At 42.4% G+C, this 16,057-nt stretch overlaps 1 protein-coding gene across 1 annotated transcript in view; it reads left to right on the top strand.

The window, feature by feature from the left end:
- The first annotated feature begins 1,385 nt into the window (after positions 1 to 1,385).
- LOC102039632 (creatine kinase S-type, mitochondrial) overlaps positions 1,386 to 16,057 on the top strand; it is a 49,556-nt gene continuing 34,884 nt past the window's right edge. Inside the window, exon 1 of the mRNA XM_005431206.2 lies at positions 1,386 to 1,428. The gene's annotated coding sequence lies outside the window, so the exon portion shown is untranslated. The remainder of the gene's footprint in view (positions 1,429 to 16,057) is intronic.

The following is a 16,057-nucleotide window of genomic DNA, read 5'->3' as shown; positions in this document are numbered from 1 at the left end:
TGCGAAGCTGCTGGAAGCTTCCACCATGTCCAACCAAGCCAATCCTTGATTGTTCTGAAGATGGACATGCTGCAGGCCAAAACTGGGCCAATGAAAGAGGCCAGTAATGCCTCTGTGATGACATATTTAAGAAGAAAATCAAAGTCATACAGTTATTTTCTTCTAGTCAGAGGAGGAGGTGAAAACATGTGAGGGAAAACAACACGGCAACACCAGGGTCAGTGGTGGAGGCAGAGAAGGTGCTCCAGGTGCTGGAGCTGGGATTCCTCTGCAGGCCATACTGAAGACCATGGTGAAACAGGTTGTCTCCCTGCAGCCCATGGGTCCACAGGGGATGCAGAGATCCACTCAGAGCCCGGGGGGAAGGTGTTTCACACCAAAGCGGGTGGATGCCTGGAGGAGGCTGTGATCCAGTGGGAGACCCGGTGGAGAGAGGGAGCCCCCGCTTCCAGGCTGGGGCAGCCTGTCCTTGGAGGACTGCACCCCATGGAAAGAGAGACCCATGTCAGAGCAGTTTTGGAAGGACTGTTTTCCCATGGGAGGGAATTCACATTGCAGCAGGTGTGGTAAGACTGATGCTTGTGTGAGTGGGCCCACACTGGAGAAGTTCACTTAGGACTGTCTCCCGTGGGAGGGACCCCATGGTCTCACAGGGGAAGGACTCCTTTCCTGGAGCAGCAGAAGAAAATCTCAGGTGATGAACTGACCCGAAAAAACCCCCCATGCCCTGTGTCCCTGCACTGTTGGTGGGAAGGAGGGAGGAGATGGGGGAAAAAAGGTGTTTTAAGGGCTTATTTTACTTCTCATATTCCTCCTCTAATTCTGTTAGTAATAAATTCACTTTGCAACATTAAGTTGAGCCTGTTTTGCCCTTGAAGTGTTTTCTTCCTCTCTCTCTGATCTCTTCTCTGTAGTGCCTAGTGACAGAACCCAAGGGAATGACCTGAAGTTGTGTCAGGGGAGTTTTAGGTTGGGTATTAGATAAAGGTTCTTCACCCAGAGGATGGTTGGGCACTAGAACAGGCACCTCAGGGAGGTGGTCATAGCACCAAACCTGACAGACTTCAAGAAGTATTTGGACAATACTCTCAGGCACATGGTGTGACTCTTGGGGACGATCCTGTGCACAGTCAGGCATTGGACTCAATGATCCTTGTGCGTCTCTTCCAACTCAGCATATTCTGTAATTCTGTTCAATGGCCCCCTTTTGCCACATCCTTTTTATGTCCTCAAGGGCACCCTTGTGTGAGCAATGTCATTGACATAACTGAGTGAAATAGGATTGGCCGCTGCAGCAATTACTTTCCCTTCTGTCTCCTCCTTTCCAGTTCTCATATTACCTGGAATCCCATGAGCACACCAACTTGTTATTCCTTTACACTCTGGGCTCACTGCATGTAGCAGGACGTGTCTACCTTCAGCTTCAAGGTCAGTTTAACAAACTCCATTTCTTATCTTATTTGAGCTAACTCAAATGGTGGTATTTCAAATACAAGGCTTAGTAAAAATTAATTGAAAGCACCACAGAATGTGGTGTAAGTTTGTTATAATTTATTGATTTGAATAACTACTTAGTGCAGAAAAACGTCAGCCCACTGTGAAGCGGTTTCAAATGTCAACCCTTAAATAACAATTTAAATAAGGGGAAATATAAGTTCCTTTGCAGAGGTTCAGAGAAAGCATCTTTATTTTGGGAAGTTAGTGGAGAGCTTATAACTATCAGCACTGTCGGGATTAGGTTTCCACATTGTAAAATAGTGGTTGACTGATTTAATAAGGCAAGCGCTACCAACACCTTTCACTGGATTCAGTAAGAGAACTTGGGGTTCTAAATCTCACCGGGTCAAATTTAATAGACTAGATCTTTATCTGGTAGAAATCAAAAAGAGTGTTGTGACTGAAGAGTAGTTGTGTAACCTATTAAGAGTGACAGTCTTTTCCTTCTCTCCTTCTTTCATAGTAAGGAATTTTGAATATTTTAGTTTATTCTTTTAAAAAAGAGGCTTTGATTTTTATACTGGTTCACTTACCTCTGGAATTACAAGGAGAAAAGAAAACTGAATTTAAGTTTATTTTTCCTAGAGGCATTCCATGCTATGATTAAGACATACTTAGCATGATGTCTGCTCTAACATTATTTACGCACTATGGAGATTTTTACATTAAACAGAGATCAGTCAGAAAGGGTCACGTCTTGCTCGGGCTGAGCTATGAGAAACTGAAAAAAACCCCACCAATATTGTTTTATGAGATTTAATGTTTTTATTTAGATCTTCTCCTCTGACCTTGTAGGGTGATATAGCAGACCAAGAACAATTTAAACTGGTTTTTAGGCATCTAAAAATGATATATCAGGCATTTAGTCACTTATGACACTTCTTGCAGATGTTTTTAAGATGCCCACAACTGCTATAGAAAGGCAGAGAAAAATTTGCACTGAGTTCTGTGGATTCTAGATCAAGCTAAGGATGACTCAAAGGAATTATTTCTCAAATATAAAAGACCAGTGTCTTTTGTAACTCATTTCTCCACCACATGGAAAGTTCTGCTCAGTACAGTATCACCATTAGACAGCTAAATAGTTTAAAATTTGCAGATATGTTGTTTATGTGTCTGTGTGAACTTCAGTCATGACTCTGCTATTCCTCTAAAATGTCACTCAGGATCACATGGTGTGGTACTAAATATACCCATGACATGATTCAAATATTTAAACTAGTTCTATTTCTAGAAATGTCACCAGTCAGTCTGTAACCCTTGTACCTTCTTTCCATCCTTAGCTAAAGTAACATGTGCAGTCTAATATAAAATAAAGAATAAACAACATTTATGTTCAACTACATGAATATCCACCTAAGAAAACAGAGCTGACAACTTTCTCTTTAAAATAAGTTCAAGAAAGTAAAGGGTTAATTGAAAAAAAAAAAAGTTTTGTTTATATTAAAAGTAGTAGTTCTGCAAGTTCCTTAAAGGGTAAAGTAGTTGTTTGTGCATTTATGATGATTCAGTCTCTGAAATGGATGGAATGGTTTCACCTCTGTGCAGATCACAGGATCACTGCAATATGACACTGCTGAAATAGTTTGAACAAGGCTGTAGGCATGAATCAAATGTCCTGAAGCTCAGTTGGTTAAAGCATGGTGCTAATAACACCAAGGTCATGGGTTTGATCCCTGTATGGGCTATTCCCTTAAGGCTCAAACTTGATGATCCTTGTGGGTCCCTTCCAACTCAAAATATTCTGAATAGCAAGGGGAGTTTTGGTTCAATAGAATTTTGATAAGTTATTAATCTAAAAAAGGCATCTTTTTTGTGCTGGTAAGGGACCTGATCTAAAAAAAGTATTTCTTTAGAAGCCTATATTGGCTTTAACAAAGTCTGTAATGTAGATGCATTGTGAAGAGGGAAAAGTGGCTTAATGCTCTAAAAGAAGCATAATTTTTTTTTCTCCTATCCTGTGATTCAGCAGCTCCCCTTAAATGATATTTGGAATCCTTTGGTTTGTTTATCAGCTAGTCCAACAATTTCTGCAGTGACATTTACTCAATCTTAGGTCTGGCTTTTGTCTCCACATTCTATGTATGGTAGGTTTTAGATAAATAAATAGAATTTTAAAACATAATACACTCCTGACAGAATATTAATGTTCTAAAGGCTGGTTACAGGTAGCTGAGCAAATCCTGGGGAGAGAAAAAAGGCTATGACCTCCAAGATCATGACCTTTCAGATTGCTTTTGCTAATTCACTCGAAGTCATAGATTACTGAATATTACTCTAGAAAAGGCAAATCCAATTTGTCTCTGAATTTGCTTACCCTTTATAGTGCTGATGTGGTGGGAGATCAGTAATAATTGTGTTCAGCTATGAAGAAAACTTGGTTTTTGCAGACAATGCTATATGTTGTATGGCTTAGTGACTTGAAGTCAACATAGCATTTAATCCCCTCATAATTAATAATTTCACACATTAAAAGAACAGTCTCTATAAATTTTATCCACAAGATAGTTTTTAAGGAATTAATCAAAATTGTTCACCATAGGAGTAAACTTGTTGCATGGAAAATACATAGCAGCTGTTACTGAGCCAATTGTTCTGTATTTCTTCATTCTGTAGAACAATATTTCTGCTTTCTTCAAGTTATAATGCAAGTACAAATGTCCTTTGAAATAAAACTTTAAAGGACTTATTACCAGTGACAAATTCCACTCTCAGAACTACTGAGCTGTACTTGAGCCAAAGGAATGCATAGTCCTGGAGGGATACAAAAGATATAGTAACTAGTTATCATGAGGCAAATCCAGTAGCCAAATTATGAGCAGAATGACATAATAAAGGCAAAATGTATAAGGCTAGTTGTCAAAGCATTTTATAAAACTGTAGGTTAGATTCAAATCCCAGGAGTCATCAAAATGTCTTGTATCACACTTGGCTAACATGAGAATAATCCCTCCATCTGACCCACAGGAAAACCACCTGGTGCTGGATACCAGCTGTTACATGTATATCTTACCCTCCACATTCAGCAATTAATGGATACACAATTGTGGGTACTGCTGAAGCTTGTATCTGCCATCTGCAATGGAAAGAAAAACAGAAATATTATAGGCTCTGAGTGACAACAAAGCACAACTGTGTGGGGTATGGGACAATCACTCCAGGCAGTGGTAAGGAAAAGCAGAATATCTAATGACTTGATTAAGAGCATCACATTATGACCAGTATTCTTGCAAGCCACTTGTATTGGACAGTTGGCGAGCCAAACCCAACAGTGTTGCCATGTGCAGTAAACACAGGTGTACCCTCCCAGTTGCAGCACAGACTGGTATAGCAGTGCACAAAGTACATTTTTTGTATCTCTGTGACCTGCTATGGTATTTGAGAAGCTCCTGCTTCTTTCTAGCTGGCATTCTCTTTCTGCTATTCTTCTCATCAGCCTGCAATAACATCAATGATGTTTTAATCTTTGGATCTGAGTTAGCATTCCAATTTACATTTCTGCACTGTGAAACAGCAGTTCTCATTTATTTACTCTGGACTGTTGTGTTTCCTGATGTGCTAACTTTTGCTTATCTGCATATAGAATATATACAGTGCTCTAGATTCAAGTCTTACACTGAAACAGTTCATTTTAGATAATTTCCCTGAATATTTCTAATACAGTGTGCAAAGTAGGTTAGGCGCTGAAATCCCTGACATCATACAATTAATAATGAAAAGCTGTGTGTAATGCTTTGGAAAAACACTAATTACTATGGGAGTATCATCTGAGTGATCATCATGGTTGTGGTCTCTTGCTACAAATCCTAAATGTGTCCTTCAAATATATAAAATAAAATTACTAAACTTTATACTTAGTTAAGATGCAGTTCAGTCCTATATGTTTCCAATAAAGTGCAAATATCTATGTAGCTTGTGGTGCATTGAAAGAACTAATTTCTACAGACTGATGCAGTTATAAACCAATTATCAGAGTGGTGGGTTAATCCTGGCCAGCAGCTAAGCACCACACAGCAGCTCATTCACTCTCCCAGCCCACTGGGACAGGGGAAGGAACAGGAAGAGGAAAATGAGAAAATTAATGGGTTGAGATAAAGATAGTTTAATAAGCAAAGAGGAGGAAAAAAAAAGAGTGATGCAAAGGCAATCACTCACCACTTTTCACAAGTAGACTGATGCCCAGCTAGTCTTCAAGCAATGGCTACCTTCCAAATCTCTCCTCCCCTCAGTTTTTATTGCTGAGCATGATGTTGTATGGCATGGAATATCCCTTTGGTCAGTCTTTGTCAGCTGTCCAGGTCCATATCTTTCCCATCCAGTTCCCTACATGTACTACAGGGACCTTATATCCTTCTACAGCACATAGGAGTTTTGTTTGGGCAGGGCCAGGTCAGTTATTTGATTCTCTGGTATTAACCAGCCAAGTGGCTTCTGATAAATTTGCATCCCAATGCTTCTATGTTCCAGCACTTATTGCTTTCAGTACAGTCTTTACTAGTCCATTGTATCCTTCAGTGTTTTCAGAAGCTGGTTTATGATAGGGAATGTAGTACATACAATCCTGTTAGGCAAAACACTGGAACAGGTTGCCCAGAGAGGTGGTAGATGCCCTATCCCTGGAAACACTCAAGGTCAGGTCAGACAGGGCTCTTAGCAACCTGATCTAGTTGAAGATGTCCTTGCCCATTGCAGGGGGGCTGGACTAGATGACCTTTCAAGGTCCCTTACAACCCAAACTATTCTATGAAACTATGATCAATGCCATGTTTCTTGGCCAGGTGCTCATGAAGTTGTTTTGGAAAGACCTCTTGTCTAACTCGATTCCTTCTGGGATGCTGTGCTGTCACAGAACTTGCTTTACAAGGATCAGGATGGTGTTTCAAGCAGTGATATTAGTTCCAGGGTGTTTTGAACCCTCCGCTGATCACCTCCACCATGGTAATCATGCAGTGCTTGCCTTGGTGGATTCATGGCAGTGTGATATAATTGATCTTCCATGGCCTCCCCATATTGATATTGTAGCCACTGTTCCCTATATCAGAGAGACTTTACTTGGCTTGCTTGATTATGGTGCATGTTTTGCTTTCATGGAAAACCTGTGTGATGTCTTCAGGGTTCATGCCCATCCCTGGATGTGTACGTTGCATTTCTTCCTAGATGTGCAGATATTGCATGGACCCACTGAGCTACAAATGACTCATCCTTATACTCCCAGTCCAGGTCCATCTGAGCCACTTCAATTTTACAACCTTGTCTACCTGTTTGTTGTGTCGATGTTCTTCAGTAGCCCAGTTCTTAGGCACATGAGCATCTATATATGATGTACCTTTACAGCAAGTTTCTCTACCTGGGCAGCAATGTCCTGCCACAATGCATCAGCCCAGATGGGTTTACCTCTGTGCTGCCAATTGGTTGTCTTCTACTGCTGTAGCCAACCTCATAGTACATTTCCCACCATCCATGAGTTAGGAGAGAGAATACTCTCCACTTTTGTTCAGTAATCTCTAGGGCCAGTTGAATGGCTTTCACTTCTGCTGACTCAACTCACCTTCTCCTTTGATGGCCATTACTGAAACTTGGTGGGACAAATACCATGACTGGTGTGCTATCGCCAATGGTGACAGGCTTTCCAGGAGGGACAGCCAAGGAAGGAGGGGTGGAGGCGTTGTCCTCTATGTCAAAAAATTGATAGATTGTGAAAAGCTGTCTTTGAAGAATAGCCATGGGCAAGTTGAAAGGTTATGGGTAAGAATTAGAGACCAAAGCAACAAAGGGAACCCTATGGTTGGTGTTTACTACAGACCACCCCATCAAGGGGAGCCTATTAATGAAACCTTCTTGCTCCAGCTACAGGAGGCATTATGTTTGCAGGCTCTTGTCCTCCTGGGGGATTTCAACCACCCCAACATCTGTCAGAGAAGTATCACACCAAGCCAAAGGCAGTCCAGGAGACTCCTGGAGTATATCAAGGATCACTTCGTAAGCCGAGTAATAGACAGCCCTACCAGAGGGGATGCAATACTGGGCCTGATGGTCACCAACAAAAGTGAGCTAATTGGTGACATCAGGATTGGAGGCAGCCTGGGCTACAGTGATCATGTGCTGTTAGAGTTCGCAGTCCTGAGGTATATGGGTCAGGCAAAGAGTAAAGTCAAGACCCTGAATTTCAGGAAAGCAAACTTCCAACTGTTCAAAGAGTTAGTCAGTAGGACCTGCTGTGAAACCATGCACACACAGGCATTCCAAGCATCACAAAATGTCAAGACATCTTTTCCAGTCTCTGACAGCTGGTCAAACTAAAGAGCAAGAAAGAAATGCACAGGCAGTGGAAGCAGGGACAGGTATCCTCGGAAGAGTACAGGAGCTTTTCCCAGTTGTATAGGGATGGGGTCAGGATGGTCAAGGAGCAGCTGAAATTGTCAAGGGACTCAAAGAATAATAAGGGCTTCTACAGGTATATCAGCCAGAAAAGGAAGGCCAAAGAAAGTGTACCCCCTCTGACAAACATGACTTGCAAACTGGTAGCAATGAACAAGGAAAAGGCTGAGGTACTCAATAAATTTTTGCCTCAGCCTTCAATGGTAATCTCTCTTCCCATACCTCTCAAGTGAATGCATCTCAAGGCAGAGACTGGGGGAATGAAGTCCCTCCAACTGTAAGAGAAGATCAAGTTTGAGACCACCTGAGAAACTTGAACACACACAAGTCCATGGCCCTCAACAAGATGCTTCCCAGAGTTCTGAGGGAACTGGCAGATGTAGTTGCAAAGACACTCTCCATGATATTTGAAAAGTCCTGGCAGTCAGGTGAAGTCCCAGGTGACTGGAAAAAGGGAAACATTTCACCCATTTTTAAAAAGGTTAAAAAAGAGGACTGGGAACTACAGACCTGTCAGCCTCACCTCTGTGCCTGGGAAGATAATGCAGCAGATCTTCCTGGAAGTTAGGTTGAAGCTATATGGAAGTCAGGAAAGTGATTAGAGACAGCCAACATGGCTTCACCAAGGGCAAATCATGACTGACTCATCTAGTACCCTCATATGATGGAGTGACTGCACCAGCAGACAAGGGAAGAGCTACAGATATCAAATATCTGGACATCTGTAAGGCCTTTGACACAGTCTCCTATCACATTCTTGCCTCTGAATTGGAGAGAGATGAATTTGAGGGATAGACAGATGGATTGGGGTTTAACCCCGGTAGGCAGCTAAGCTTCCTAGTGCACCTCCTCAAGTTATGTCTCTGAGGAGAAAAGGGTAAAGGTGTAATTGCTGACTGTGAAAAACAAGGTTCACTCTACTGGTAAAATTTAAAAGTTTAATAAAGGACAATAGAAGACAAAGACAGTAAAGCAAAGTTTTTAACGGTTGGGTGCTTGGCATTTTGCCAAGAGCACACTTGCTATTTTGGAAACACCCTTTATATATAATTTCTATTGCATCAGCCTGTTGCATATTCATAAACAATTATGCATATTTAAACTTTTCCCCAAACTAGTTTACGTGTTCCAAGAACTGTTTAGCATGGCTCCTCCTTGGTCTGCCTTTTTAGAACGTGTATTTCTTGGCTGTGGTTTTAGTCCATTCTTATCATCACCTTCAGTTTTGGGCTTTGGTCCATACTTTCTACTGATGGTAAGTGTTGATAGTTGGCATATCAGTAGCAGGAGTCCTCATCATACGGTAATTGGATATTATCCCAACCAAGCAGGCAGTTCAATTGCCACAAGCATAACTATATCAGCTATTTCACTACTAAGTTTATTTAATAACATAAATAAGAATGATACCTTTATAGCAAAGTTACTTTAACATTATACATATAGCATCCTATTCAATATTTGTGAAAAGCCAATATTATAATATGTATCTATAATGACTGTCTTCATGAGATGGTGCTTGGAGTACTGAGACAACAGTAATGTAGGACCCAAATATCAGATGAGCATAATGTCCTAGGTAACCCAAAATGTTATTGTATTCCATATCTATCTGTGCCCAAGAACTGTTACTGTTTAAGGCCCAGTGGCTCGGCCAGAACCAGAATTGCGGGGCAGTCGGGCAGTACTGGTCCCTTTAAAAGGTCAGGGCACCCAAGCCGACTTCCTCCTTTGCCTGGTGGCTTTTGAAACCAGAGGTTCTGCCTCAGAGGGGGTTGTTTCGGGCGGGTTTCTGGGCTTGCAACAGTAGCAAATCAGAAAAACTGCATTTTGCAATGAGAAACTGTTTCAGAGTGAATTTTGCAAACCCTATCGACACTGCAAAGCTTGAGCCAGTCCCTGGGGCCAGGCCACCCTGTGTCGGTCCCAACAGACCAGTTCTTTTCCCCCCAACACACCCCTAGCGTGTATGACAGCAGCACCAACACCGGTGCAGTCCAGCAGGTGGCAGGAGGAAGCAGCGAGAGGCAGAGCTTACTCCACATGTGCAGGCAATTCTCCATCTGCCACTAGAACTTCTCTGTAAGGTCCTATCTTCCCGGGAGGGTGTTATTTGTCCGCCATCTTTTTCCCTTTGTCTCCCGGACCGTGCGGTGGACTGCAGCGCACCATCTTGAGGGAGACAGCTGATGCCATTTTCCTGTTGCCATTTTGCTTGCTAGTAAACTGTTATGTTTTCACTCATACCTACTTGCATTTTATTTTTCCTTATTAGTGGAAAATGATTGGTTTCAACTTGAAACTAAGGGGAGGTACCTCATTTTAGTGTCCAACTCTTTAAATTATCTTAAACCAAGACGCATAGCTAACACTGTAGCTTAACACTACAAGGCGGAACCTGGGAGGAATGGGGGAAGACTACAGAGCCCTGGGGGTGCAAGCAAAAAGTATTGGTGCCCAAGTTATCTTTTCCTCCATTTTAGGATTACAACCAGAAATAGATGTATAAGTCAAATCAACTTCTAGCCTTGGGGTTGGTGGAGTTGTGAAAAACAGAGTTCACTCTTTAGAATTTTTAAAAGTTTAATAAAGTATAAAAGAAGGACAAATAAATAATCCAGCACTGGGGTGCTTTTGGCAAATGGCCAAAGAGCACAGAGGTAGCTTAAAATCATGTTCTCTATATACGGTTACATTGCTGGGGTTACATGCATATTCATTAGCTTATACATTATTCAAACATTCCTGAGAGCCTTTGATGTTGCAGGGACTCCTTTTGTTTTGGCTTTACATTTTGACTTATCTGCATGACATCCTGTAGATCAAGTCAATATATTTTATTCCTTCTCTAAGAGGAGTTAATGATCTCTTCTCTAAGTCTTCTCTGGTGCTCTGGTTTGTGTCACTGCTATCACTTGGAGAGGTCAGTCAGTGGATTGCTTTATACTGTTCTCTTAGTTACACAAAAGCCTTTTAACATCTTATGTTTTGCTAAGGTCTACAGTATAATACATGTATCATGCTACTAGTTCTATAAGTTATACGTAGATATTATATTCATTACACTACTATTTCTATGAGCTATACAGTTCATACTTAAACTGATAGATTATGTTATATTAACAAGCAGCTAAAAGGAGTTGTAAATTGTACCATATCTAAATATTTATGATCAATAACAACGTGCAAAATCTAATACATAAATGCAAAAGCCAATATTATATGGTCATTTTTAACACCGTTGTGAAGGTTTTGACTTTTATGATGGGACATTCTTCAATGACTATAGCCTATTAGGGAGGAATGGGATCCACCTGTCTAGCTGTCTCCCAAGATGAGAACCAGAAGTCCAACCACCTCAAATGTATGTATACCAATGCCCATAGCCTGGGGAACAAACAGGAGGAACTGGAGCTCTGCATCCAGTTAGAAAGTTATAATATCATAAGAATAATTGAAACATGGTGGAACAACTCACATGACTGGAGGTTCACAATGGATGGCTATAGGCTGTTTCATAGAACAGGCAGGGAGGAAGAGGAGGAGTTGTGCTCGATATCAGGGAGAACCTTGAATGTATAAAAGTAAACTACAACATCTGTGGAAGCCTTATGGAATGCCTCTGAGTCAAGATGAGAAGAGTTGTTTCTGTAGGGGGATCTTACAGTAGACATCTACTACTGACCTCCAAACCAAGATTGTAAGACCAACAAAGCAATATTTGGGTTACTTCAGCAAGCTTTGGCCCAACAGAACATGGTTTTTATGGATGACTTCAGCTATCCTGACATCTGTTGGAAGAACAATACAGCAACTCACATGCCATCTGATGTATGGGTCTCCTCAAGCCAGGTCTTATAAGCTCTTGGAGATCTATGTCACACCCGAGATAGCTCAGCCACCTCAGATGGCATAAAATCATCAGGATGGCTTCTGTGGTAGTGTTGGAAACAGAAAAGTTTTAATAAAAGGCAAAATAACAAAGCTCTTTACAGAGAAAAACTGAGCCAGGGGCAAGAGACTTTTGCTCCTGGTAAAACACCTCACAAAAGCAATCAGTTCCTTTGTTGTCTTCTTTTTCTAGTAAATTGCTTAGGCAGGACTTTTTGGCTTCTGTCCAATTAGCTATCCTTAAGTTTGAAGTGAAGTCCCCAAGGTCCTATGAGGTGTCTTTTTACCTAATTGAAGAGAGAAACTTCTGGGCTTTTTTTCCTTTTTAAGGAGACAAAGGATAATTTTGTCACTCCGTCAACAGAGGGCACATTCCTACAGCCATCCATCAAATTCCTGGAATGCATAAAGAACTGCTTCCTCATAGAAATGTTAGATGTGCCAACCAGGAATGAGGTGATAGCCTTGGCTGTAGTGATCACAGTATTATGGAGTTTGGGATCCACCTGAGCATGTTGAAAGTTAGTACTAAGACAAAGGTTTTAGATTTTGGAAGAGCAATCTTCAGCTCACTCAGAGCTCATTTGGGAGGGATTCTGCGGGAAGCTTCCATGGAGGATAAAGGAGCCAGAGAGTGCTTAGAGTTTTTCAGGAACATTCTCCTGGAAGCACAAAGACAGTTCATCCCCTTTAAAGGTAAGAGAAGTAGGTGGAGCAAGAGACTCTCTTAGCTTAACTGTAATGAAATAAACAGGGCAGGAGACTTTTTCTCCTTTTAATGCCTTTATTAAAAGTGATCAGCTCAAGGTTGGGAAGCTCGACGGATCCGCAGTCTCCGTCGTCTTTCCCAGGGTGACTTGGAGAAGGAGGAATGTGCAACTTTGTCCACTAAAGGGCAGAGGTGGGGGTCCCGTCCTCCCGAGAGCAGTGGGGCTATATCCCGTGTTTCTCCACTTTTGAATGACTCCAGGGTCGGGGTCTTGGTTCCAGCTGAGGTCTTTGCTCAGGGCGAGGGGCAACAAAGGTTCTCAGCATCTCTGCAGGCTTGGTACTTTGTTCCTCACGTCCAGATATCACTCTGATCTTTTAATTCTGTGTTGGCTCGTTGTTTTCGGGGTCTTTTCGGTAAGTTTGGTGGGTTAGCTTCCTATGGCATGATGGCGCCATGTCCCCTCCTCTCACTGTCCGGGGAGAAGGACTATCAACTTAGCCTCAGGCAGGGCTATACCGATACAAAAGGAGCAATTTACTAAAACGACCAGTGATTACAATAACAAACAGGTAGAACTTCACCTTGGCAACAACCCATCCTACTGGTTCTGCAACTCTTTTTTCCCAAAAAAAAAATTGGCAGATTTTTTATTTATAACATGTAAGCTTCTGAGTCTGCTCAAAACCAAAAGTGAAGGATACCAGAGATGGAAAAGCAGGTATATATGCATTGAGAATTACAAGAGTATTGCCAGGGTGAGTAGAGATGCAGTTAGAATTGAAATCAGCCAGATATGTCAAAAAACACAAGAAAGGGTTCTTCAGGTACATAACCAACAAGCAGAAACAGATGGAAAATATTGTTCCACTGTTAAACAGGAGATGTGAATTAATCACCAACAATTCTGAAAAGGCAGAGGTTCTCAAAACTTTCTTCATCTCTGTCTTTACTAGCACTATGCGACCCCAGGAACCTGGTAACAAAATTCCAGGCTGATGCAAACACAGACCCACCATCAGTGAAGGAAGAGTTGGTGTGTGAACTATTACAAGAGCTTGGCCCCTGCAAATCAGCGAGCTCTGAAAATATTGTTATAAATGAATTATGATCCGTAGCCAATTAAAAAAAATTGACAACAATTTATTAGACAAAATGACAAAAATATAAATTTCAAAAATCTTACCACAGCCAAGTCAGCTATCAGTCCCGGGAGCAGCAGCTGGGTGCTTTGGGATCCAGCTGGCGCTAGGTCAGCTTTCCCCCAAAGACACACCATGCGCTTGCCGGGGCCAGCTTATATACAGTTTATTCAGCCCAGGGCGAGGATGACCACATATTTCTTTGTGTGTCTTTACATGCAAAGTTGGGTCTATACATGTGTACAACTATACAAAGGCAGGAGTCCGAACTCAGACGACTGTCTGAGCACCCCGGTTTGAGGATGTATTCACATGGAATGGGCAATGTCCGTTCTTGCGGGCTGTCTCCACGTGCAGGGTCCTGTGGATTCCTGTCCAAGTGGTCTATTCCGGGAATGTCCAGATAGCATCTTCCTGCCTGGTATTCCGGGAAATCTCCGATGCCTCCGGGTAGAGCTTCTCCATATGTATTTCTGGTTTTAGAAGCTGCAGGCTCTGCCAGGAAACCTCCAATTCCCTCAGGCAGAGCCATTAAGTGAAGCTGCCAGGTCTCATTATTGGAATGTGAGACGAGAGTTTCTCCCTGGCTGGTATAAATCTTTACCTAAAGTCAGATTTCTTAATATATCTATTTTTATTATTAAGGCATGAATTAACTACCTACATTTATAACACTCTGAATCCTTTGCAAAAGGCTCTGTTCAAGATAAGTGATAATAAAGGACCAAGAATAATTATTTTCCATTTATTTTCCATTCACTTGTGATCCAAGTTATGGAAGGAAAAAGACAAGAGATGAGTAAAGGGGTTTAATTAAACCATAATTTTCTTAATTAATCTGTAAATACTACCTGGCACTAGATAATTTATTGCAGATCATCACCCATGGCAGTGAAAAATCAACATAGGCTATTTCTGAGTGCTGTGAAAACTCCTTAGAGAAGGGGCTGGAGAAGTGCTTGTGGAGGACAGTGCAACTTCTGCCCTGCCCAGGGACTGGATGGAGCCAAAGAGCTCTCTGGCACTTCTCTGGATGGCTCTGACGATTTGGGAAGGATACCCACAGCCATTCCTCTTTAAGTGTGACACTGACCTGTGGTTGGGATCCCACTGTTGTCCCTAGATTGGTAATGAAGTAATGAGGTAGCTGTTCATGTGTGGGTTTGAATGCTACCAATGGAAGGGCATATCCCACCTCCTGTCTGAGATGGGAAGTGCCTCCAACCCTTTTTGCCATTTCTTGAGTGTGCTAGTTTTAACAACCAGCAGGGAACAAAACTCCAAATAATCTTACGTTAGCCACCTGACCGCCAGGGAGACCTTGCAGGCCCTGTGGCTGCTACAGCTAATGTCACCCTCATCTACAAGAAGGGCTTAGAGGAGGATCCAGGAAATTATAGGCCCATCAGTCTTACTTCAGTCCCTGGAACAAATCCTCCAGCGGGCTATCACAAGTCAGATGAAGTATGTGATTGGGAAAACCAGCCCAGATTCACCAAGGGCAAATAGTGTTTGACAAACCTGATCATCTTCTATGACAAAGTAACCTGCTTGCTTGATATGGGATGAGCAATGGATGCCACCTACCTGGATTTCTCCGAGGCTTTTGATACAGTTTCACACAGACTCTTTTTAGAGAAATTGATGCATTATGGTCTAGACAAGTGTCTGTATGGTGGATGGGGGACTGGCTGACAGACCACACCCAGAGGGTTGTGGCAAATAGTTCCTTTTCAAATTGGCAACCTGTCACAAGTGGGGTCCCTCAGGAATGGATATTGGGCCCAATGCTGTTTAATATCTTCATAAGTGATTTGGATAATGATGGGATCAAGTGTTTGTCAATGATACCAAACTGAGTGGGGAAGTAGGCACCTCATAAGGGAGAGCCACCCTGTAGGAAGACCTGGATAGGCTGAAAGAGTGGACTGACAAAAAGCTTATGAAGTTCAGCAAGGACGAGTGTAAGGTCTTGCACATGAGAAAACATAATCCAGGAGTGCAGCACAGGCTGAGATCTACCTGGCTAGAGAGCAGCTCTATGGAAAGGTATTGGAATATAATCCCAATATTACCGGGTTGAACGTGCCTGGGCTTGTCTGGCCCTCGCTGCCTGACCAAAGGCGGCAGCCGTGGTGTTACACCCCAGAGATACCTTTGGTTAGCTGTATGCGGCAGCTAGGCTCTTGGAACAAGTCCAGGCAACAGAACTCAGGCTCGACCTCTGATGAAGAAGCTTTAGGCGAGGCGAAGAGGAAAAAAAGGAGATGGATCCGGCTAGGGGGTCATAGTCCAGAGTTTATTCCTGGGCACGCAGGCCTCTGAATGTAGCGACAACGCTGACCGGATACCGACCACATGGTCCTGTGTCTTTTTAAGCTCAGGGCAAGGGGGAGGGGAAGGGGTAGGTGAGCTACCAACCAGGTAGCGGGGGGGGGCT

This window comes from Geospiza fortis, unplaced genomic scaffold (genome assembly GCF_000277835.1).
Source record: "Geospiza fortis unplaced genomic scaffold, GeoFor_1.0 scaffold850, whole genome shotgun sequence".
NCBI classification, from domain to species: domain Eukaryota; kingdom Metazoa; phylum Chordata; class Aves; order Passeriformes; family Thraupidae; genus Geospiza; species Geospiza fortis.
The sequence above is the reverse complement of the archived record's forward strand: the minus strand, read 5'-3'. Positions and strand labels throughout refer to the sequence as shown.